This window comes from Heloderma suspectum, chromosome 17, assembly GCF_057233095.1.
Source record: "Heloderma suspectum isolate Gila_16-S chromosome 17, 16-S_ref, whole genome shotgun sequence".
NCBI classification, from domain to species: Eukaryota; Metazoa; Chordata; class Lepidosauria; order Squamata; family Helodermatidae; genus Heloderma; species Heloderma suspectum.
In genome coordinates, this window is record NC_139474.1 from 1,530,438 (window position 1) to 1,556,131 (window position 25,694).

At 52.8% G+C, this 25,694-nt stretch overlaps 1 protein-coding gene across 3 annotated transcripts in view; it reads left to right on the forward strand.

Moving 5' to 3' along the window:
* SEMA4A (semaphorin 4A) overlaps positions 1 to 25,694 on the forward strand; it is a 75,994-nt gene that overhangs the window by 7,265 nt on the left and 43,035 nt on the right. Inside the window, exon 3 of one of the 3 annotated variants that reach the window (XM_084824629.1) lies at positions 17,589 to 17,685. The exons of 1 other annotated variant lie outside the window; for it this stretch is intronic. The gene's annotated coding sequence lies outside the window, so the exon portion shown is untranslated. Of the gene's footprint in view, positions 1 to 17,588; positions 17,686 to 18,648; positions 18,873 to 25,694 lie in introns of those variants that run through there. One more of the 3 variants, XM_084824632.1, reaches the window with a different exon arrangement.

Below are 25,694 nucleotides of genomic sequence, written 5' to 3' on the forward strand. Positions count from 1 at the left end.
TCTGGTTTGATGGAAGCTTTCGTGTTGAAAGCATCAGAAGCAGACAGAGGATGGAAGCGTCTCTTTTTTGTTCTGAAGGGTTCCCCAGCTGGGAGGGCTTTCGGAAATATACATGCAGCAGAGAGCCGTCGTACCTGAGGTTTTCCCACCTTCGCTGGAGCTTTGTAAATCAACAAGCAGGTTCCATGCCTGTTCATTTGCAAAGATCTGATGAGGAGGAATTTAAATGCACGTGCTGTGCGTATAGGGAGTTTCCCAACGCGTTATGCTAAGTTTGGATCTGTGTACAGAATTAAGCGTTTGGAGATTTCCCCCGAAGTGCTCTCTTGGTGTGATATTTGGGATGGCTTCCCAAGGGAGCTGCCGGCAGCTTCATCCTTGGGCAGTCAGAGCTGGAATTTGCAGTGGGGTAGGAAAGGAAGGTGGAGGAGGGGAGTGTCAAGTTTAATTTGATACGAGCTGGGGGTTCCTGCAGCTGGTCAGAGAAAGAAAATGGAATGGAGCACTGAAATGTAGTCCAGGCTTCTTCTCTCCTAGAGCACCACGGCCTTCACCGGAAGAATCCAGCTGTCTAGACCACAGCGTCTGGGGCAGTCACATCAGTCTGTGTGGGGCGATGGGCGGCAGCTGGGGGGAGCGCGGGGATGAGCCACTGTGCACATCTGGTCCAGAAGTGCCCAAACACCCCATCTGTTTGGCAAAGTGGGGCAAGAGACCTGGGAGGGGCCTCAGAGGGCCAAGAGCTGTGTTGGCGTGTGAATGCGAAGCCCCCCCTTTTCGGGTGAGCGCTGCTGTCAGCCCTCTGCAAGCCCCGCCCTGTGGGGGTAGATGAGGGGCTCCAGTCCTGGGAGCAGCATCCAAACCAGGGGCTGCTGGGATGGACAAGAAGAGGGGCCAGGGTGGGGGAGGGGCTCCGGAGCAAGAGGGAACCAGAAGGTGCTGTTAATCGGGCGGGGGGGCGTGCAAAGTGGCATCGTCCCAGAATCCTCTGGGGCATCCTCCTCCTTTGTGCAGTGCCTGTGCTGGATGCGCTGGTCTTCTCCCCTCCCGCTTCCTCAGAGCGCTGGTTCATGCAGCAGCCTGTGGACCAAGCTCCAGAAGCCTCCGGCGACTGCAGGGCCAGCTGTCAGAGTCGACAGTTGTGGGCACCTGCAGAGAACCCCTTCCCAGCACGCTCAGTGCTGCCCCGGCCACTCCCCCTCTCCTGCCGGAAAAGCCAGGCCTTGCCCCAGGGCGAGGAGGGATGGACACAGCCTGGAGGGCGGGAAAGTGGTGTTCTTCAGGGGCGGCGGCAGCAGTAGCTGCGACGGCCACCGGGGCTTCTGAGCGCGCCGAGGTGGCTTCACAGGCTGCTGCGTGTGTCAGCCGTCGAGGGGTGCTGCGAAGGCCTGCTCCAGGCCTTTCCCCCTCGTCTGCCTCCCCTTTTTTTGAAGGGGCGGGGCAGGGGGAGCAAGAGGGAGTGCTGGCTGCAAAGAACGCCATCCTTCCATCCATCGTGGATATGCGTTATTATATTTTTGGGGATGCACTAAAGAGCACGCCTGTGGCACGTTTCCAGCATGCAAGGCTCTGCACATATCTTGTCAGTCCGGTGCTGCTTTTATTCCCAGATGGGAGGCTTGGCCACAGTGCCCCAGGCCACTGAGCTAGCTTGTGGCAAGGGTAGGGTTGCCAGCTTCTGATCGGCCTTGCTCTTGTGCCTTTAACAGCTGGAACTAAACAGCCGTCAGCATGCTGCATCCTCGCAGGTGAAGCTGTTCCTGGCATGAGGAAAAGCTTCACCCGCTACATTTCTGCACGCTGACAGCCGACAAAGGCAAAAGGAGAGAGTCAGTTAACACTGGCAGCCCTGAGCAGAGGTAAGATTTGGGCTGGAGCTTCCAAGTTCACGCTGTTAGTGGCTGCTTTACACTAACCGTCAAGCGGCTGCCACTTGAATCCGAACTTGTAGGAATATCTCCAGAATGTTAAAAATACACAAGACAAGCCCTGCAGATCTCAGTTAGCCATGAGGAGGAATGGGCCTTTCTGTTTCCTTTCCTGTGGCAGCGACCCAGCACAGAACAATGGCAAGTACTTCAAAACTCTGCGCGGCCCCATTTCTTGGCCAGCGGCACACAGCAGACTGTGAAATGCAGCCCAGGCTAACCCAGTTTGCCCGCATTGCTACAAGGAACTTTCTGTCTGAGTTCTGGGACATGTTCCTCTGCCGCCCTCCCCCAGCCCCCACCTTTAAGCATCCCCCTCTCCAGACAATACGCTCAGCGATTCACACCCTTGGTGAGGCCTCTACAGAGGAAAGCTGAGAGCTGGTGTGGAGCTGGGTTCGCGCCAAAGCTTTCGGTGTTTGGCCCTCCTCTGACAAGGAGCACCAGGCAAAAACTCAGCTTTCCTTTTTAATGGTGAGGAGATGGAAGCCCTCTTGGAGGGCATGCCGTCCACTTCAAGGCGGATGTGGTGAAGGCTGCTTCTGGAATTCTCACCCAAATTTCTCCCTGGATTTTAGAGTTCTGGATTACAGAAGTAATGCATTAGGAATCCCCCTACATTTGTGCTTTGATTTTCCAAGTTTTGTACGGGGCACTGTGCCTGCTGAATTCTTGGCAGCTTTCAGTCCTGTTGTGTTTTTTTCAGCCCTCTGAAAATGTGTGTTGATAAAACAGTGCAAAGCACCAACACCGCGTTGACTGCATGCACGGGCTGTGGTGTCGAGATTCTTTTTGTGCCCCTTTTTTGCCAGTACGCAGGAAATGAAGGCACTGAGAGCAGCAGCAAAGTACACATGCCCTAAATCCAGAATGTCTTTGAGAAATTCTCCTAATCAGTCCACATTCCAAGAGGAATGGGCAAAACATGGCCACAGAAGGAACAGAGTGTAGAAAATCTGCTGATATCCCAGGTGACATAGGCTGGAGGAGACAGACAAATGGTGCTTTATATTTGTTTACTAGACAGTTGAAGGCGGATTGAAAGAGGAAACTCTGCTCATGGTCTGTGTACACTCAGCTGCTTAATTTCTAGTACAAGGAAGATGCCAGAGCTTGAATCAAGACCATCTGGAAAGGATACCCCCTTCCCCTTAATTCCTGGCATGCGTGGTGGAAAAAAGGCATTCTGCACTTGCGTAGGGAGCTAAGAACATATTCTCATGACCCATGTCCCAGAGCCGTCTCATAGCATTACTTTGTGGATTACTTCTCTTTCATTGTGCAATTCATAATTGTTATTTATTATTTATTTATTATTATTAAATTTATTAATCGCCCATCTGGCTGGTCACCCAGCCACTCTGGGCAATGCACAGCATACACTAAAACAGTTTAAAACAATAAAATTCTACAATAAAAACATTTTCTAAAATACCCTAACCCACCCCAAATGCCTGCCTGAACAACCACGTTTTTAATGCACGACGGAAGCTCATTAAAGAGGGGGCATGACGGAGTTCCTTAGGGAGGGAGTTCCACAGAGTGGGGGCCACCACAGAAAAGGCCCTCTCCCTCGTCCCCACCAGTCTAGCTGTCCTGGCTGATGGGACAGAGAGAAGGCCATCCGAGGCTGATCTTGTTAAGTGGCCTGTCTGGTGCTGCTGGAGGCGCTCCTTGAGGTAGGCTGGGCCGGAACCATATAGGGTTTTAAAGGTCAAAACCAACACCTTGAATTTGGCCCAGAAAACAACTGGTAACCAGTGCAACTCCTTCAGCACTGGAGTGATGTGATCTCGCTGGCGGCTGCCTTTACTCAGGCGAGCCGCCGCGTTCTGTACCAGCTGCAGCTTCCGAACCGTCTTCAAGGGTAACCCCACGTAGAGCGCATTACAGTAGTCTAAACGAGAGGAGACCAGGGCATGTACTACCAATGGAAGCAGATGGTCGGGAAGGAAGGGGCGCAGCCGCCGTATCAGATGGAGTTGATACAGCGCTGTCTGGCTCACAGCTGACACCTGAGCCTCCATGGATAGCTGGGAGTCCAAAATGACCCCCAGGCTACGGACCTGGTCTTTCAAGGGTAGCCGTACCCCATTCAACACCAGGTCAACATCCCCCAGCCTCCTCTTGTCTCCCACCAAAAGTACCTCGGTCTTGTCAGGGTTCAGCTTCAGCTTATTCCTCCCCATCCAGCCACTCACCATCTCCAGACATTTGGACAGGGATTCTACGGCCAACCTTGGTGAAGATTTGAATGAGAGGTAGAGCTGCGTGTCATCCGCATATTGATGACACCGCACCCCAAACCTCCTGATGATAGCCCCCAGTGGCTTCACATAGATGTTAAATAGCATCGGGGAGAGGATGGAACCCTGTGGCACCCCACAAGTAAGTGGCCACGGGTCCGAAACCTCCTCTCCCAGTGCTACCCTCTGGTACCTGCCGGAGAGGAAGGACTGGAACCACCGCAATACGGTGTCCCCAGTGCCCAACCCCTCCAGGCGGTCCAGGAGGATACCGTGGTCAACGGTATCAAAAGCCGCTGAGAGGTCGAGGAGAACAAGGAAGGAGCATTCACCCCTATCCAGAGCCCTCCTCATATCATCCACCAAGGCGACCAAGGCCGTTTCTGTCCCATGCCCAAGCCTGAAGCCCGACTGAAATGGGTCTAGATAATCAGTTTCTTCCAAGTGTGCCTTCAACTGCACCGCCACCACCCGCTCAATCACCTTGCCCAAAAATGGCAGATTTGAGACTGGGCGAAAGTTGTTCAGAACTTGAGGATCCAAGCAGGGCTTCTTTAAGAGCGGTCTTGTCACTGCCTCCTTGAGGGCTGATGGCATCACTCCCTCCTCAAGGGAGGCGTTCACCACCGTCCTGATCCCCTCACCCAGTCTCTCTCTGCAGCCCATAATGAGCCACGATGGGCAAGGATCAAGTAAGCAGGTGGTCGGCCGTACCGATGAAAGGAGGAAGAAGCTGGAACCGATCCCACAAAACCGGTTTGCCACAGGCCGCCTCTTGCTCACTAACTGTATCCACAGCGTGCGGAGTAACGCACCTAATCTGATCAATTTTATCTGCAAAGTGCCTTGCCAAGGCCTCACAGGAGGTCTTAGAATGCTCCAGTGGTTCCGGAGCCACAGGACCGACCAGGCTCCGGACCACTTGGAACAGCCTCCTGGGACAGCACTCTGCAGAAACGATGGAGGCAGCATAATATTCCTTTTTTGCTGCCTTCACCGCCACGTGATAGGCTGAAGATACAGCTCTAGCCCATGTCTGATCGTCTTTGGAGCGAGACGTCCGCCACTGGCGCTCTAGCCGTCTCACCTCCTGTTTCAGAGCTCGTAACCACGGATTGAACCATGGTGCAGTCCGAGCCCTGTTCAGGGGGAGAGGGCGTTTCGGAGCCACCTGATCTAATGCCCCAGTGATTGCGGCATTCCAGCCACCCACCAGGGTCTCAACCGAGTGGCCGTTGGCGTGCCCCAGAGAATCCCCAAGCGCGTTCAGGAATCCATTTGGATCCATAAGACGCCTGGGGCGGACCATTTTAATGGGTCCTCCACCCCTGCGGAGGGGTTGTGGAACCGAGAAGTCCAACGTCACCAGATAGTGATCTGACCATGACAAGGGGGTGGTGGATATACCCCCGACTTCCAGATCACTCCCCGCTTCTCCAGAAACAAACACAAGGTCTAGCGCATGACCGGCTACATGGGTGGGCCCAGTTAGAATATGGTGCAGCTCCCAGGAGGCCATGGTCTCCATGAAGTCCAGAGGTGCTCCTGTGAGGATGGCCTCCGAATGTACGTTGAAGTCCCCCAACACCAGTAAGTTAGGGGACTGTACATGCACATCAGAGACCACCTCAGACACCTTGGCCAGGGAGTCAGTCATGCAGCGGGTTGGACAGTACACGAGCAGAATCCCCAGACTGCCCTTGGGGCCCAACCTCCAGTACATGCACTCAGCAACCTTGGTCTCCCGGAGAGGGTCTGGTGAAGACCAAGTACTCTCGGTAGATAACAGCCACTCCCCCTTCCCGATCCCCAGCCCTCGGCTGCTGTGCATACGAAAATCCAGCTGGACACATGGCTGCAAGGGTTGGAGCAGCAGCCTTGGCCAGCCAGGTCTCCGTAATACATGCCAGGTCTGCACCCTCGTCCAGGATCATGTCATGGATGAGGGAGGTTTTCTGGGTAACAGACTTGGCATTGCAGAGCAGCAAACGAAGGCCAGAAGATGGGGTCACGCCTCCCCCAGCCAACCTTTGGCTCTGGACAGGCCCGGAGCAGGGGACAGATACTACACATCTCTCCCTCGTTCCCCTTACCTGGCATGGCATGGCCTGCCCCTAGCGCTCTGCCAGCGCCTGCCACCCAGCCTCAGTATCTTCTGGCCCCCAACACTCCCCCCACTGCCCCCATCAGGTGGACACATGCCCCCTCGCTCCTGCCTATCAGGCAGGCTACTCACCCCTAAAACCACAACAAAATCCCCCAGAAAAAAAATAAAAATCCCCTTAAAAATAATGCCAGGCAGGAGTCCACAGGGAAGGCCTGGTGGTGGCGGCGGCGGCAGCAGCAGCAGGCCCAGCAGCAGCAGGCACACCTCTTCCCCGGTGGTGGTGGTGGCTTCTCCTGCAGGCCCTGGCTATCTTAGGCTTTTTAGTATGGAAAGGTGGGATATAAATAGAATGACAAATAAATACATTCCTTCTTCCCAAGGACCCCTGGGAAGTGTAGTTGTGGGAATGAGTGAAAAGCTAAGGAACCTCTCTAAGACCCACCACCAACTGACAATGTAGGAGGGTGCAGCAACACAAGATTTGGTTCGGGCCCTGAGTCAGCAGTTAGGAGGGATCTTCACGACAACGGAATGAGAAGCACGTTGGAGTATTACCCGGATTTTCATGGAATTGGCTTTGATCCGTCAGTGACACGCAAAGCAAGAAAAGCCGAGTGTGCCGTACCTTTAAAATCTGGTTTTCACAGGTCACACAGCGCTTGAAAGGAACATACTTCCGGGTGGGGTGGGGTGAGTAGAACTGAATGTCATCAAACTGGTAGGGGCTTCTCAACCAATGAGAGAGTTTTCTGCCCCATCCAGGTTCCCCCCTGCTACTATATTGTTATGAATGGAAAGCAACTAATTTTCCCCATGTGTGCCGATTTCCCTGAAGAAGCCAACATCCCCGATTCTCAGGTGCAGCACCTGAAGGCTCCCCTTGAGAGCAGCTCAGCCATTTTGCCCCATTCCAGCACTCTGCCCCAGAGTTATCACTTCCAACCTCTCCCCCCTTCTCCTTCTCCCTGCTCACAATATTACTGTGATAAAGCAGAGACTTTACATAACAACAGAAAAAAGACTTTACATCCGAAACATTAAAGAAGCACAACATTGCAATAGCAATTTAAGAGAGCATCAGGAGAGGCAAAAGAGCACTTTAGGGCAAGTTATTAAGGTTAGCCTTTAACCCTTTCACTGCAAGGAAGTGAGATTATTTCCTACTTTTGAGTAAACATGCACAGAAGAGGGGAGGATATGTTAAAAATTAAAAGCAGGCTACCTACGGTGAATGAGTGTCCCCACTACTGCGGTAATGTGTGGATTTTACTGCGCTCCTGGGGATTTTCTCAATTAGAAAAACTACTTCCATTGGGGAAAGAAGAGGGAATGGGGCATCCCACCCCCTTGGCCACGTCACCGCCAGGTCACAGAGGCATGCCCAGGATTTAATGCGGGGGACATGGCACACTGTGGTAAAACCACCAGAGACCTGCTTTCAGTAAAAAGGTTGGAGTGAAAGAAGTTTCAGAAAATGTGGTTTTTCAAGAGGGAAGCAGCTGGTTGGCAGCGCGATTGGTCATCTGTTGCAAAGGAATACAGGCTGCTCTAACTTCGCACTAAATCGCTCGTGAAGAGAGCCCCTAGGAAAACAGCCTGATCACCTTGGACTAACACAGAGGCTGCTCAGTTTGACTTGGGGGCGAATCTGAATCTTGCCTCGAAATCTGAAGCTCCATGCCTCCCAGTATCAATGGAAGTCAATAGATGACTACAACTTCTTCTTTTTGCTGTTTCACAGAATTGGATGAAATTCACATGTATAGTAGCCCATGTAAGGGGATAAAATCCGCCCAATTTAAAAAAAATGGATGCAGGGTGTTTGTGCTAGATGCCTTTAAATTGTATATAGTGCAGCAGTTTGTGAGGAATGGGAGTCTTCTTATTTGGGAGTGGGATCGTGATTTGTTTCCCTTCCCTCCTGCTTTGTGTTTTATTTTGGCAATTTGTATGAAAATGGTGTGTGTCTAGGTAGGAAACCTGCAAAGTTTCAGGCTAGGGTCAGGAGCTAGGAAGTTATGATGAATTAAAAAACAGATTTTTTTTCCTGCTCAGTTGGCACCAAGGTCACAGAAAGTGCAACAGGATGGGGTGGATGATGGATTTATTAGATGATTATTCACACAGAGTGGCAGAAGCAGAAGGACTTGAACATCCAGCATTTTTCAAGCAAGCATCCAATACTACACCCTCGCGTGTCTCACTGACTCCACAAAACCCCATTTAACTTTCCTGCTCCTGGGAGAAGGAACGTATAAGGAGCTCTGAACACTGGATCACTCCTGTGATATATTACTTCAACATCCCTTCCCCAAAGCACTGGGATCAGAGAGCCCTGGAAAAATATCCACTGTGAATGGAAGGCAGAGGTGTCAGCCACCAAATTACATCCCTTCCTCTTCCTCCCACCTCACTCCACCCTGGCATTTCTTTTATATGGAGAGTGGGGGAAAATGGATCCATTTTTGCAGACACACTCTCTGGGCCTCTGCATTCCTCTGAATCTGAATTGCTAATGAAACTTTGGGAGGGTTCAGATTCGGACCCACTTTGAATCAGCCCAATGCAGTTTGGGATTTGGCTGAATCCAAAGCACACATCTCTACAGTTCTTAGAATTCTTTGGGATGTCCTTCTTTGGCTGGGTCAGGCTCAGACTGGGGCAAATCCAAGGTGGTTTGTAAACCATCCCCCGCTACCCACCCTCCCTGGGTTCGGATATGATGACAAGCCCGGCGAGGATAATTATGGCAATTAGGCGGCACACCTGATTGTGTGAACCTCCTCTGAAGAGGATTCATCCAGTGTGGGCATTTCATGCGGGAAGCCATGAATCGTTTCCTATAATCCATTTTTTAATAAAATGGACATGAGTTTGCAACATGTAGCCTCTAAGCCCTGCCTTGACAGACAACCTCTTAATGCTTTCCACCAGATGGTGCTGCAATCCCCCAGAGATGGTGGCCTGTGTCCCGTGGAGGTGGGCTGTACAGGTTCATGACTGAGAGACTCCCACTCAGTATTTCTCTGTACACAGAAGATCAGCATATCAGGGACAAAGGAGGCTAGCAGCACATCCTTCTTCTGATGTGCTAGATGTCTGTGTGTGGGGAATTCTTTGTTTGGAGGAGTGTTTCATCATGCGAGTCCCCAACTTTGCTCTGAGGTGGCACAGCCTGGATCCATGGACTTCATGGAGCGAGGCTGGAGAGAGGAGGAGCTGGGTCAGCAAGGGTGCCGGACTCCGTAGGGCAGCATTTCCACAACCTGGTGCCCCCTGGATTGGCCATGTTGGCTGGGAATGGTGGGAGTTGTAGTCCAACAGAGGGCACCTGGTTGGGGAAGGCTGCCGTGGGGTGTGCTACTGAAAAGCAAGCCAAGCTGGAGCCTAAGCCAAGATTTGCACCGTCTGCCTGGTTTCCCACTTGCGGAGCCTGCCTGGTTTTCTCGCCTTTCCTCTCCTTGTTCTTAGTCTGCTTATCAGCTGGCTGCAAACACAAGAGCGGGTTGGCCCATGAGAGCCTTGAGAAACTTCCAGGTTTTTGCAAAGGGAGGGAGGCTCAGAAAGAAGCATGAATAGAATCTTGTGACAAACTAATTCCAATGTTCGACCAGTCCCAAGAGCTTTGCATTACAGCCAAAACTGAGTCGACGTGCGGGGGGCGGGGGTGTGTGCGCACAGAATGCAGATTATACTCAGTCCTGGATAAAGAGACAAACAAGCTGCCTGTGTCCTCGGAAGCTGCATTATTCTGAGTGGGGCCCTTGGTTCGCCCGCCACTCTCTTCTTTGAGGGGTGCTCTGCCCCTGAGCTGTGGCCTCTGCTGCGGGGCCCTCATTGATCAGGGATATCCCTCCCCTCCCGGACTCCTCTTGTTTGTCTCCAGGGCTGCTGCCAGGTCACCTGTGCCTGGGAGGTGAGGGCTGTGGTCTGGGAAGCACCTGGCAGCTCAAGGGAGGAGCCTGGTGGATGGGGGGGGGGGACGGGGAAGAGGAAAAGATCTCAAATGAAGGAGATAATTGCCTGACACCCCCCCCCCCGCATCAGTTGTAGCCTTCAACTGGAGCCCTGGAGAAGAAGGAGGCTAACAAAAGAACATCAGAAGAGCGCTGCTGGATTGGTCCAAGGGTCCATCTAGTCCAGCATTCTGTTCACACAGCGGCCATCCAGCTGTCGACCAGGAACCCACAAGCAGGGCATGAGCACACCAGCACCCTCCCGCCCATGTTCCCCAGCAAATGGTGTACACAGGCTCGCTGCCTCTGATACTGGAGGTGGCACATAGCCAACAGGACTAGTAGCCACTGATAGCCTTTTCCTCCAGGAGTTTGTCTAGTCCCCTTTTAAAGCCCCCCAAATTGGTGGCCATCACTCCATCCTGTGGGAGTGGATTCCACAGTTTAACTCTTGCGCTGTGCGAAGAAGGACTTCCTTTGATCTGTCCTGTCAGGCTCCTTTGCTCCCATCGGTTTATCTATCCTTGTTTTGCCTGAGGTGGGGACGGGGGGGCGTGGAGGTCTTTTGATGTTTTTGCTGGTGCTGCCCACTCTCTGCCTGAAAACCTCCAGCAACGGGAGCCCCCACCTCCCTGGGCCGATGCTTCCACTGCCCGACTCCTCTGACCGTTGGGACGTTTTTCCTGATGTTCGGGACGTCTGCCTTCCCGCGACTGAAGCCCGTTATTTCATGTCCCGCAGCCTTGGATGACGGAGAAGAGGTTGGGGCCCCCTTCTGGGTGACAGTCCCTCCGGGGCTGGTCTGCTGTTCCCCATCCCTCTGTGCCCCTGCCAGGCCTCGAGGTGTGTCTCTCAAGCACAGGCCCGGAAGTGCCGCACCCAGACACACAGCGACCCAACCTTGCACGGGACCCTCTGCCACTGGCGAGGTCTGTTTTGGACTGCAGAACAGCGCTGGTACGTCTTGCACTAAAAAGCCCCAGAACAGCCTCCAGTGCAGAATCAGACTGGGGGTGGGGGGAGGTTCCCAAACCTGGAAAGCCCACAAGCTCGGCCAGGAGACAGCCACGCTGGAGGATGGAGACTGAATTCTGCCCTGCGTCACGACACCTCCTGCACCCAAGGCCTCAGGACTTGACTTGAGGAGAAGGATGAGGGCAGCTGTTGTGGTTGGAGCATTCTCCTCTTCCTCAGGGCACCCAGGGGAAGGAGTAAAATCTCAGCGTGAAGACCTGGAAGCCAGTGGCGGTGCGGGGGTGCTATGATCGGTCGGCGTCACCCCCAGCTTTCTCCCGCATTCTAACGTTTCAGCGACCCCCTTTCCCAGCATCGTCTCCCAGGCTGAGGGCCAAACCCACAGTGGTCCAGTGGCCAGTGTTAAAGTGCAGGTGCTCTTCGTGACCATCCCCAGAGCCACGCCCCAAAGAGAGGCCAGAGGTTCAGGCAGCTGGGTGGGTCCTGATCAATAAACCAGTCCTGGCAGTTTTCATCTCCGCCAGGAGCTGGTCTTTGGTACAGCTAATGGGTTGCCATTGCCCACTCAAGACCGTGCCATCCCCCAGTCCTTTACGTTACAGCAAGGAACAAGATCCCATTCCTGGGAGAATTCATTCCCCTCCCCAGCTCCTCTGAGGATGGTGGCTGTGCTTAGCGGGAGAGGGGGCTCCGAGGGCGTGGCGGATGATGTCAGGGGTCTGCCAATGGAAATGTGCGCCACCGCATCCCTGTGAGCCCTGGCTCTGCGGCACCCCGGCAAGCCCGGCAGCAAGAGACCTTCAACTGGGATCCTTGCGGTGTTTGCTGATAAGTAGCCCCTACAGGGCTGCTCTGCAGATCGGGGAAGCAGCACTCGAGGGCAGGGTGGTTCACCCCAGTGTACACCGCCTCCCAGGCCATGTTCCTGCCTCTCTCCAGTCCCTCTGCCCCCCACCATGGAGCTTTTAGCAGCCAGGGCGGGTGGGGCTTACATTAAGGAAACCCACCCACCCTGTGTAAGGACCCAGCTCCCGTGGGAAGCTCATGCAAGAGAGAGGTGTGGGACCCCACACAGACCTCCAGTGTAACGGGGGTCCAGAAGGACCTGTTGTCACCGTGGACTAGACCAAGTTACTCAGCCCCAAGGATGGCTCAGCTGGGCCCCCAATGACCCCACACACCATGCCGGGGCCCGCACCCTAGACTCTCCCCCTTCACCCCCAGCCCTGCAAGAAGTCCAGAGAGGGATGTACGACAATATGGCTTGTGTTCGCAAAACACTTGACCCTGCCCTGTTCACAGCCCTGAACACAGACGCAAGCAGGGGAACGTCTTCTCCGGAAACATTTGGAAATTCTCAAGCATGCAATCACGTTTGAAAAATGCACAAATTTTAACGAACAAGCATTTCAAAACTGCACATTTTTCATGCTTTAGTGCGTGTGGGGGGAATACACACATATTTTGTACAATTTTCCTGTTTGTGCAAAATGAACAGAGATCATAAATGCTTTCAGAAATCAAGGAGAGATGTCTGAAGAACCTGGGCAAACGTGAACAGCGCTTGTTTGCACATCTCTGAGGCCAGAGACAGTGGAGAAGAGCTTGTTGGGCTGCCAGAAGGCGCCACTGTCAGGGGTTTACTTGGAAGGAGGGAGACGCCAGGGAAGAACCCGGAATGCATTGAGACCCAGCAGATGACCTGGATGGGGAGGAGCCAACCGAGGGGATATAGACCTCCCAGTCCCTCAGGGGGCTTTGCTGGAAACTGACCACAGGCATCCCAGATCTGTACGGGGTTGCTACTTAGCCAGGCAAAAACCGCAGGAGATCTTGGACCTCGCATGTCGTGGCTGATTTGGACCACAGCATCTTTCTCTCTGTTTTTGTGCCAGAGAGTAGCCCCAGTAAAGCCACAGTGCCTCCGAGGAGGGCTGGTCCCAGAACTGGCGAGGGCTGCAGGTGTGTGCTGCTCCAGCGGGAAGGCAGGTGGAGGAGGCCGACTGGTGACCCAGGTGGCTTTCTCTCTCCTCCGTTTGATTTCTTCTCCGTCCTTTGTGCACACCTGTGTTTTTCTTTGCTCCTGGTGAAATTCATCCCTGTTGATGGATCCAGCTGTTGCTGAAACCGCTTGGGCTGGATCGGAAGAGAATCCTCTCCGCCACCCCCGCAACCATTAGGTATTGCTTCTCCTAACCGGCTGGATGGGATACACCCAGCCAGCCACCCGCCTGGGCCCAACCTCAGGGTGTCGTGGGGGCTGTGCATTTCGGGAAGGACTGCGGAAGAGCACGGATCGGCAGTGGGCTGATCCTGTCATGCTGCCTGACAGTCTGGATCAGTGGGATTATGGGAGTTATAGTCCAAGATGTCTGGAGAGCGCCAGGTTGGGGAAGACTCATCTGGATGAACGTCTGCATCATTTTCTTGAGCCCCTTTGCTTTTACAGTCGACCTCCTCTTTCTGTGATTCGGCTGGTTCTGTTTGTTAAACATGGATTCCTCTGGGAAGCTCCCAAACAAGGTGCAAAGTCCACAGCAGACCCTCCAGCACCTTACTGGCTGAAAGTGGGGAGCAGCCACGGTAACACGCCCCCCACCAAGCCTCCCTGCCTCCTGGCAGCCTCCTCTCGCTGGATGCATCCATTGACTCCGCAATAGCCTATCTCGGAATTATCTACACGGCCGATTTAGTGCAGAGCGGGAGCACCTCAGGGTCGTTCATGACAGATGACGTTGTCGCCAATCTGCAGCCACGCCGCAGCTTCCCTCTGGAAAAGGCCCTTTTCGGAAAGTCCCTTTAGTGCAACTTTTTCCCTTAAATGCAGCCTCCGTGCAGTTCCACTGCAGTGTACCCTTTCCCCCCACTTTAAATCCTGGACGTGCCTATTTTTGTGACCTGGCAGTGAGCTGGTCAAGGGTGGGACCACCCCCTCCACCCCTCCCCTCTTTTTCTCCCATTCTCAGTAGGGCTGCTTTCCCATTCACAATATCTAGCCTCTTTTCCCCATTCACAGTAATGAAGTATCAAAACAGTATTGTTTCAAGCATTCGCAAGAGCGCGGTAGCTGCTTCCCCCATTCACAGTATGTCGCCTGTTTTTCCCATTCACAATAGCGCAGTATCTTTTAATCTTTCACAATGTCCCACTGGTGGATGAGAGGGGAGAGGTGTGTGGGAAACTACTGGGGCTTAACTCAGCACTTCCAGTAAACTTCCCTGAGCAGAGGAGTGTGGACAGGGGCTGGGAAGAAGCCTCTCTCATTTCCTGAGCAGCACCTATGAGGCTGATGCCGCTCAATTCTCCAACGCCCACCCAACCCCAGTGTATGGGGGTTTCAAGTGCTGTGTGACCCGTGAAAGTGGGTTTTTAGGTAGTGAGTACTTCGCCTTTCTTGCTTTGTGAGCCCCTGACAGACCAAAGTGATTTCATGAGAATCTGGATATAACCAGAACGCGCGTCTCACTCCATTTCTGCATAGATCGGGCCCTGCACTGGCTTCAGAAGCATCAGGGTGTTAAGGCCCAACTAACAAGCAAACACATCACGCATCATTCATGGAGCGACTGCTTGCAGCTCAGTGCTGTGCATGTTGACCCAGAAGTAAGTGAGCGCAGGACTGCAGCCGATGCGGATGTGGCTTCACTCTTATGCACGCTTCTGAGGGAGGCAGCACCTTCTCCCCAGAAGAAGTAGTGGTAGCAGGAGTGTATCCAGCCATTGGAGGATGGGAAGGAGGTCCATAGCCCCTGGCTGAGCACATGCAACCGAATCTCCAGGTAGGGCTGGGGAAGCCCTTGCTCCGCCTCAGAGCAGCTGCCAGCCAGGGCAAGCTGAGCAGCCTGAGCGCTTCGGATATTTCAGACAGCGCTGGGCCCAGAGACCCGGATCTGTTTTATACCAGCAGCCTCCTGGCTTTGTTCTTTGCGACTCAGGGCGTTCTGCCTTTAAACACGGAACAGCCCCCACCCCCTCCATGTTCGTCCACAGAGAAGGGTTTCACTGAATTTATGTGGGTTTGGCTTAGTTTCCGAATGTGCATTTTGCCCGTTACTTTGGTCCTTTGATTGGTTGAGCATCCCCTCTGAAATCTTTGAGATGATCACCTTTTGAAATCTTTGGGATCATCACTTGGGATCCTGTGGATGAAGGGAAGCTTATAAATTAAGGAAAGAAAGAACATACTTTGATTAAAAAGGCGTAATGGTTGTGACCTCCACTTGATCTGATTTTTGTGCAGTCTTTGGAGGGATGTGTGTGTGCGCGCGTTGTGTATGTCAGAGGGGGTGGGTGCACACACGAGGGTTTAGCCACTTAGCATATTCAAAGCCTGCCCTGATGGGGGTGGGTGCCCATCTGGAACGGGGGCGGGGGTTGGTTGGTTCCTCCTGAAAACTTTAGCATTTGTTTTCCCTGTTTCTCCCACTGCCCTTGTGGCTGAGCACTGCTGATGTCACAGACAAGCTGAGCACCTCAGAGGGGGGGCTTAGCGACAGAGGCCAGAGCCAGGATTGCTGAGGCAGGGGGCCAAGGAGGGCGCAGGGGCTGGAGCCCAGAGGGTAGGGTAGGTTGGGGCAGGGGGAGGGCCCGGGGCAGGGAGGGGCCGGGGCAGGGGGGGGCCGGGGGCCCGGAGAAGGAGAGGCAAAAGGCGCAAGGGGTGGGCCTCTAACTGAGAGAAGAGAAGAGGCTGAAAGGGTGGGCAGAGGAAGCACCAGAGGCCCCCATTTACCCGTGAAGGCAGCGGCTTCTGGCCCTATGCTGGGAGCACTCCCCTCTCTACCAGAAGCCAGCTTCTCGTCCAGCCTTCCCAACTGGGCTCCTCCCAGAAGTGTTGCACTACAACTCCCATAATCCCACAGCCAGCTACATAGTCCAGCACATCTGGAGAGCACCTGGCTGGGCCAGGCTGTTCTAGCTCAGTGCTGCTGTTGCCATTCTTATTTCTGCTCCTGTGGTTGGACAGCTTTTGTCATCCGCAGACATTTCAGTTTATGTGGTCTGCATTATTCTCCATTCTGCTCAAATAATGCAGATTGGCTTTGCCTTCTTGGGAGGGAGGGTGGTGTTAACAGTGTTATCCCTCTGGGAGCTCATTTTAGTTGCCAAGCGGCATATAAATCCTCAGCATAAACAGATGGCATTGTGACGGGAAGGAAGTCACGCCTGCACCATTCTTCTAAACCCACCCAGAGTCCTGTGGCATCTGAGAGGTGTGCAGGGCGGCCCTGTGCATGTTTAGACAGAAAAAAGTCCTGCAGCTCTGGTCACCACACCTAAAAGAAGATACTGTAGAGCTGGAAAAAGTGCAGAAAAGGGCAACTCAAATGATCGAGGGGCTGGAGCATCTCCCCCATGAGGGAAGGTTACAACAGCTGGGATTGTTGAGCTTGGAAAAAAGGAGGGTCGGGGAGACATGAGAGAGGTGTACAAAATGATGCCTGGTGTGGAGAATGTGGAGAGGGAGACATTTTTCTCCCTCTCTCAAAATACTAGAACCCAAAGGGGTCATCCTGTGAAGCTGATGGGTGGGAGAGTCAGGACAGATAAAGGGAAGGGCTTCTTCACACAGCACGCAGTCAAACTATGGCATTCGCTACCGCAGGATGTAGTGATGGCCACCAATTTGGATGGCTTTAAAAGGAGGTTGGACAAATTCCCGGAGGAGAAAGCTATCAAGTCCTACTAGTCTTGATGGCGGTGTGCCACCTCCAGTACCAGAAGCAGTGATCCTACATACACCAGTGGCTGGGGAACATGGGTGGGAGGGTGCTGTTGCACTCGTGTCCTGCTTGTGGGTTTTCCCTGGGCAGCTGGCTGGCCCCTGTGTGAGCAGAATGCTGGACTAGATGGACCCTGGGTCTGACCCAGCAGGGCTCTTCTGACGTTCTTATGTTCTTAACTGCCCACATGGCTGGCTAGGGCATGCTGGGAATTGTAGGATTGCGCCTTTTCAAATTTAGGGTGGCCAGAGCTTTTTCTAGGCCAGAGCTGGAAGTATCAGGGAAGCCTCGGTTGGGGGACTGTAGCTAACGGAAGTGCCTGTTGCCATAAAGTGGTTGGCCTTTGAGATTCCACAAGACTTAGATCATATAACTCACAGCATCATAGGGCAGGAAGGGGCCTGCAAGACCCTCGAGTCCAACCCCCGCTCCATGCAGGAAGCCTGATTCCCAGGCGGAATCCCAAAGAAGTACTAACCAGGGCTGGCCCTGCTCAGCTTCCGGGATCAGACGAGATCGCTACCACAGACCTTTTTAAAGAAACTATTTTTAAACTTTATTTTTAATTGACATGTTTTACAATATATGGGAACATTAGGGGAAAAAAGAGACAGGAAAACGGAGATTCAAAAAAGAGATGTCCTTCTGTTTTACAGATAGAATTCTGGCATTGACCCCTGCTTGGTGCTTTCCCTGCATGGTGTTGAACTTACTCTGCCTCAACAGAGCTGTCAGATGAACTGGGTTTATGAGGTAATTTGCTGGGTTGGGGTGGGTAGAAAAGATGTTTAGTTGCGATGTCATTGTTTTCTCTCTTTGAAACAAAAATAGTTAAAGCACAGTCGATCCCCCCCCCCCCCCCCGCCGCCCGGGTCAGGAGATGTAACAGTGGAACAAGCATAGACCAGTATGTGGTCGGGGGGCGGTGGGTTAACTGACCATTTTATTTTTAATGAAATTAAAATCCCCCTGCATCTGTTTAACATGGGCTGTTGAGTTCTAGCTCACTAGAGTTGCCAACTTTTTTCTTGGTCCTACTCCTGTGTCTTTTGCAGCAGCCTGACACAGAAATGAAATAGGTGAAGCTGTTGCTTCCTTTCCGTGCCAGGGAAAGCTTTCCTGCAGAATTTGTGTGTGGGTCAGGCTGATGTCAAAGTCAGAGGAGCAGGGCCAAGACAAAAAATGAACCAACAAAAGGTCAGTCAACCAGAACAGCTTCACAGCAACTCTAGGTGGTGCTCAGGTCTGATGGACCTCCAAGCAAAGGCAGCTCCACTGTTTCGGGCCACCCCGGAATGCCTCCAAGAGCTGGGCATTTGACGAACCCCGGAGTCTTCGTTCACAGCCTGGCACTCCCGACACAACACGCTCGAACCCACAGCTCCTACAGCCTCAGCAGCTACAGAACCTTTGAAATCCAGGAGCTGCGCACGATCTGCTCCAGAGGGATGCGTGTCGGCATTGCGTGAGCGAGACCTGCCTTGGCTGCCGAGGGAAAGGCCCCTGGATGTGTTGAGACTCGCTGCTGCTGCATTGCTTCACCAAAGCAAGAGAGGGAGAGAGAGAGAGGGTGGGTGCCCTTTCTGGGTTTCCTGACTCACAGCAAGCGGCGGCCGGCGCTCTCTGGGGAGAACACTCTGGGCCGCTTCTGGCGAGAACAAGGATTCCAGCCTTGGAGGCGGAAGCCATTCACAGGAAAACAAACTCACATTTCTCAGAGCCAGGGAGCCGGGCCTTGGACACAGAGAGCTGCCTGAGGAGAGGGTGGCCAGGGAACTTCTGTCTGCCTCCTCTGCCCAAGAGGCGCTGGGAAACTGGTCAGCCTAACTAGCCACTCCAGGCTGAAAGGACAGAGAAGCTCATAGGAAGTGCAACCTCACTGCTGCCACATAAAGATGCCCTTGAGGGACTCTGGCTGGCCTGCGCAGCCCCCTGGAAAGGTAATGCCCCCTCCTCGCCCCACCTCTTGCAAGACCTGTGAAGTTGATGCCTGTGTTGCCACATTGTGGGGGTTGAGTTTGGGGTGGCTTTGGGTCAGACATGGTGGCTGACACCAGGGAGGCCCAGGAGGAGGTGCCAGCGGGGGGGGGGGAGCATCAGAACGGTCCACCTTCCCCAAGCCCTCACACAACAGGGCATGCTCAAGTGAGCCTCCTTAACCTGGAGCTGAGCATCCTCTCCTGCAAGCTGAGCATCCCCTCATACTGACCTTCCTGGGGTGTTGGCTGGAGCGGTGGGCCTTTGACCAGTCTTTGCAAAGGCTGGGTCTCCCCGCACTCTGTAGGCAGGCTGGCCCCTTCCCCCAGGAAAGTGCATTCAATGGGGCAGGCGCTGACACACGACATGGTCCCCCCTCTTGTCCCCATCTGAGAAAGGGACCTACGCAGAGGAAGGGCACCCTAGGAAGGACTTGGGGCGCTCTCTGCTCACGAGCCTTGCTAAAAGGCCAGTTAAGGGGGTGAGTTCAGGGGTGGTCTTTTGCCTGCCCTGCCCTCCAAATCCCAGCTGCAGACCAGAGGGCTGGTGCCACCGTCTGTTGATGATGTTACAGGAGCCACTTTTGAGCGGTGTGGACTTGGACTCCTGCACTGAGCGGGGGCTGGACTCGCTGGTCTTGTAGGCCCCTTCCAACCCTACTCCTCTATGATTCTGTGATTATGCAAAAGAGGTTTCCTGGTTTGCTGCAATGTGTATGGACAGGAGATGCTGCAACATGTGAAGGAGACACATGTTTGGAAACTGATGGAAAAGTCCATGGTTCCTCCATGATTGTGGACATACGTTACGTTGCACATCAGGGCAATAGTGCAAAATGGCCTTTATGCACTAGCAGGATCTTACCAGAAGCACTAGGGAAACTCTGGCTTTGAGTGTGTGTGTAGGGGGGTGTCCCTGTCTGTCACATGCCCCTGAGGGTTTGGGGATGTGCTTCTCCCCCTCACACTTTACATGTTTATTGGAGCAAACGTGGTGTACCTGCGTGTGAAATGGCTCTGAAAGCTGCCACAGTGCCCAGCTTGGTAACAAACTGGGAGTGAAGAACGCCCTAAAAAAGAGGGACTTCTACCATCATACCCTGTTGGGTTAGCGAACAGCTGCTGGTTTCTTCTGAACAGAAACTCAGCTTGAATATGTGTCACTGAAATAAATGTGCATCTCTGACCCCTTCTCCTTCCTTTTCTTCTCTTGTCTGTGTTGAATTTTAGAGTGGAAGCTCCTTGGAGCAGGGACTGGTCATCTTGCATTCTGTAAAGCACTGGGCAGATTGATGGTAGCTAAATAAATAAGAAATATTAATTATATATGAACTGTGATACTAGGGCTATTTGCCTTCCTATAATGTCTGTCTGTCTGTCTGTCTTCCCCTTACCAGTGAAATTGACTAGACCACAACCCTTCTAGTCAATTTCACCACCTCTGTTGCCCCCCCCCCCCCAGCCCTGCCCCAAGAGGCCGCCCTTCCTATTACGTTTATGAAGTTTTTAAGCTACTCAGTCCCAGACCCAAGATTACCTCCACAGTAGCTGGGGTTAGGGCTCCCATTTCCCTTCCAAAACGATCAAGCGTACACAGCCAAATGCTGCCATCCCCAGGTCTGTTGTCATTTCTGGGAGTTCTGTGCCAGGAAACGTGGTCAAGATCAGGCCATCAGCTCCTTTTCTTCTCCATACACACTTCAGACTGCAGTGTGGATTCTAATCTGTGTTAGTCAGTAGTAGAAAACAAATAAATAGATCAGACCCAGATGTCTTCCAGGTGTGTTCTTTATTATTATTTTATTATTTATTACATTTCTACACTTCCCCGTAGCCGAAGCTCTCTGGGCAGTTTACAGAGATTAAAATGTTAAAATACAATATGCAATATATACAATTCTTGTTCTCATGCATCTAGGAACCTCATTTTCTTTCCTCTTTTCCTTCTGATCCGCTCCCTCTCTGGTCACTGCCCATTAGAAGGGCCAGCTGCAAATTCATCCCCACCCTACCTCCTGCATGCCACTTCTCAGAAGTTCCACACTTTCTGCCCATCTGTTCAGTAATTTTGTTTTTACTAAACAGATGGCTAGAAAGTATGGGAAATTAGGCGCCCATCTGCCCCCCATACCCAGACATTTCAATGTGGATATTCCAGGATTGCCAAATAGTTGCAGAAGTGTTGCGCCAGCTTGGTGGATCTGCCGTGTTTTGAAAGAAGGGGCATCTATTGTATGTCACAAAGCTGCTGTGATGTTGTGGAATAAGGAAATCCCCTTGGAATAAGGGTTATCTGGCAACTGAAGGACACCCCCCCCCCCCCGCTGCCATTTCCTTTAGTAGTTGGAACTGTTCAGACAAGTGACATTTTCTTTAGGGCTCTTTTTGGAGCGGGCCTTTCTCAATTCTCGCACTACGTACTTCTTTCCCAGCATCTTTTGCCTGCTGCAGATTTTACAGCCGCTGTTCATGAACTTTGAGCACACAAGAAAGTTGGGATCACAAGACAAGATAGATCAGGGCTTGGCAGAAGTAGCTGGGAGAGCTAGTGACCTTCTATCCTCTTCCTCTTGGATTTAACTGTTAAAACCAGCCCACACAATGCAACACAGGAGTGCAGCCATTGCCATGCCCAGCCATTGGGGTGAGAGCCAGCGGAAGGGGGTAAAAATCCTGAGAAAGCGTCAGGCCAGTGATGGACATGTCAGTTGCTTTTTATCACATAAAATGTGCAATCTAAAACATACATTTGCTCTCTTACGAGTATCCCTGTGATGTACTGCAGTTATTCCAGTTTTGTAAAAGGGAGAGAAAAATCACTTGGCTAAGGTGATATAGCAGCCATCCCCAACCTGGCGCTCTCTAGAGGTGTTGGACTACAACTCCCATCATCCCCAGCCAGCATAGCCGAATGGCGGGGTGCACACTTTGCGAGCAGAAGGAGGCGCAGGGAGAGCAGGACCCCGCAGCAGACCCCTCGCGCTGCCAAAGACTCTGAGGAGTCTTTGGACCCTGGCACTTCAGCCGCAGGATTGGAGGTCTCCACACCAGTTGCCCGGGTTCCTGGCTGGTTCTCAAGCCCCCTCCCTGCCGTGCCGAGGGTCCCAGGAGCAGGGGAGGCAACACGCCTGGCAGGAGCTGCAGGACCGCTGGCAAATGCCTGGCTGGCTGCGTGTGGGAGGAGGGGGAAGCTGACATGAGCCCCTCTGCGCCAAGCAGAGAGGCGCTCTGCAGAGACAGAGCAGAGCAGCCCAGAGGACGGGACAGGAGCCTGGCTGAGCTGGGCAGGGAGCCAGCTTCTTCCCTGGGAAGGACTGAGCCAGGCAGAAGAAGCGGCCCGGGCAAAGAGGGCGGAAGGGCACCAAGGCAAAAGGGCTGAGTGTGCACACTGGGGGTCTTGATAGGGGGGCTGTCACAGGGGTGAGTCGAGTTCAGCCTAGCATGGTCCACTTGTGTGTGGTTGTTCTTTAACTGGAACATGGTGGTCCTCTGATGTGTGTTAAATTTACAAAGCAAAAATAATTGAGAGGGGACCGCTCAGGCCTCGCTAAGAGCTTAGACAGAGCTAACGTACCCACACACTACAGTCGTCATCTGAGGCCCTCGCCCAAGTGCCTCCTCCAAGGGAGTCTTGGAAGATGGCAACAAGGGAGAGGGCCTTCTTTGTCGTGGCCCCCAATTATGGAACGCTCTCCCCATTGACCTCTTTTTGGCACCAGGTTAAGACTTTCCTCTATTCCCAGACACCTGACAGCATATGATGAGATTTTTAAAAGGTCCTGCAATTTTTATTGCTGGTTGTGCAAAATTGTTTTATATTTTTGTATGCAGTGGTTTTATCTTATGTCAATTATATTGTATTTTTAGGGGTTTAATCTTTGCAAACCACCCAGAGAGCTTTGGCTATTGGGCAGCATTCCTAATGCATCAGCGCCACTTTGGAAACAAGTCTGGGTAATTTCAACCCCCCCCCCGCCCCCGCAGAGGAATTCAGATGTGGGGAATGTCTGTTTCTGTTCCTTCCACAACTGCTCGTTTCACCACTGCCTGCGCTCCAATCATACGAACACATGAAGCAGACAGGCTGCAGCTGATGTTTGCAGGCGGGCTATGGCAATGTCAGGAAATGGGGGTGACTCGCCTTTGGCTGGTCCCTATCAGCCTGTCAGCGTCTGTCAGTCGCTTGTCTCCCGGCGGCTTCTGAGGCTGATCTGTGTAACACCCAAAGGAGGGATGGACAGCTGGTTCAGCACGTCAAGGGAGAGAGAGAGAGATGTTAATTTGCACTTCTCGTAACTCACGTCATTTCCATCTGTGTGTTTTTTTTCCTTCTAAAAAATCATTACACAGAAAGATAAGAGGTATTACACAGGTTAAAGTAAACATCAAGTGTAAGAGAGAACAGATCTGTAAACAAAAGTACTTGTGAGTCTGATATCTGGATATTTTTCATGCCTATAAATGTCAGATGGGAAGTCGTGTTAGGAGCTGTGAGACCAGTCATGCATTTAGAAATGGTGCGAATGGGGGGCGCGTGTGGTTGAAAGAGCAAATAGCTGGTGCAGGGAACCTGATCCAGACTGGGACCCTGCCAGGGTGGGGTCGGGGAAACTTTGACCCTTCATTCCCCACTGCAGTCCCAATCCAGATGAGGCCCAGATTATGTCACAGCTTAACTGGTTTATCTTGAGAGTGTGATGCAGAGGCTGATACATTGGGACGGAAAGGCGCAGGGTCAGCTTGGGGCCATTTCAAGGGGAAAAGCTCCAAGTCGTTCAAGACAACATTGCACTTAAGGCAGGGGTGAGCGACTCCGGCGCACCAGCAAAATATAATGAGCTGCAGGGCCATGGCAGATCTGCATATCATTACTCGCCTGTAATGAACTTAATTTGAGCACAGCTTCAATGAATGTGGCAGATGCCAAACCAGACTTGCCGGGCGGGTTGCTGCTCTCATGCTGCCGTGGGGTGAGCCGTCCGGGAGCTGCGAAGGAATCGTCCCACTGTGGGGGCTGTGCAAGGCAAGGTTGATGCCATGCAGTGCTTGGGAGTTGTTGCCGGCCTTCCAGGGGTAACGAAATCAGATGAGTGGTGTCAGGGTGGACACTGAGCCCATAGAATCCCAGAGTAGTTCTGATTCGGAGGAAGAGCAGTCGCTCCTGGGAGAGGAGTGCGCCCCTTTTTCCCAGGGCCCACAGCTGACAGAGATTCCTCCCACCAGCATTCCTAGATTAGAAAGCAGTCCAGGGAGTGACCCAGCACAGATAGCAGACTGGGTGGATGCGCGGCGCAGACGCAGAGAGCGGCGCCAAATGGAGGGTGCGGAAAGGAGGTGTAGCGCCCGGTTGGCGCTCACAGAACGGTTGCGCCCAGAGGATCCAAGGGAAAAGGGGAGGGATTCTCCCTAGTCCTTATATTCAGGGGTCTGCTAGTAATTGCCTTTCAAACGGGGACCAACTGTTCCAACTTAGGGCATAGGGATGCTGCTGCTCAGATCTAGTTGCTACCTGTAGAGCTGTTAAGTTGTAAAAGAAGAATAAAGCTTGGAAAAGAATCCCTTTGTCTGTGTCTGGACTTGGCTACTGGATTAGACTGAGAGAGCCCTCCAAGGAGCCCTTGACAAGTGGCTGGGTCGCGCTTGGACATCCAAAGGCACCCGTTTCTGTAGGCACAGGCACAGCATGTGGGGCTCCCAAAGGCGATCACCCAGCACAGGGAGCAGAGCAGCGCTAGGAGATCAACGATGGATCTGTGAGCCAAGGCGAAGTATGGGCAGGAAAATGGTCTCCTGAGGCACATGTGTGAAAAGCAACATGGGGTAGAGCAGGGATGCACCCCCCCCCCCGTACTTTAGCTGAGAGCCAGCGTTGGCGAGAGTGTTGGACTGGGAGCCAGGAGACCCAGGTCCCAGTCCCCACTCGGCCATGGAAGCTCACTGCGTGACTTTGGGCCAGTCACACGCTCTCTGCCCAACCCACCTCACAGGGTTGTTGTTGTGAGGATAAAATGGAGAGGAGGAGGATTCTGTACGCTGCCTTGGGTTTCTTAAGGAGGAAAAAGGTGGGATATAAATGTAATAAATAAACAAACTGCTGATTTACTTATATTTTATTCATTATTTATTTATTTTAGAGTATATACTGCTTCCCATTAAAAAAAAACCACCCAAAGCACTTCACAACAAATTCATAGAATCATAGAATCATAGACTAGTAGGGCTGGAAGGGGCCCACAAGGCCATCGAGTCCAACCCCCTGCTCAATCCGAGTCAGAGTATCCCTGACAGATGGCTGTCCAGCCTCGTCTTGAGTGCCTCCGGTGTGGGAGAGCCCACCGCCTCCCCAGGTAATTGGTTCCATTGTCGTATTGCTCTAACAGTCAGGAAGTTTTTCCTGATGTTCAGCTGGAATCTGGCTTTCTGTCACTTGAGCCCATTCTTACGTGTCCTGCACTCTGGGATGATCGAGAAGCGATCCTGGCCTTCCTGTCTGGGACAGCCTTTCAAGGACTTGAAGAGCGCTATCCTACCTCCCCTCAGTCTTCTCTTCTCAAGGCTAAACATGCCCAGTTCTTTCAGTCTCTCTTCATAGGGCTTTGTTTGCAGTCCTCTGATCATCTTTGTTGCCCTCCTCTGAACCCTCTCCAGTTGTCTGCATCCTTCTTCAAGTGTGGTGCCCAGAACTGGACACAGTACTCCAGATGAGGCCCAACCAGTGCTGAGTAGAGGGGGACTAGTACTTCCCGGGGTTTGGAAGCTATGCTTCTATGAATGCAGCCCCAAATA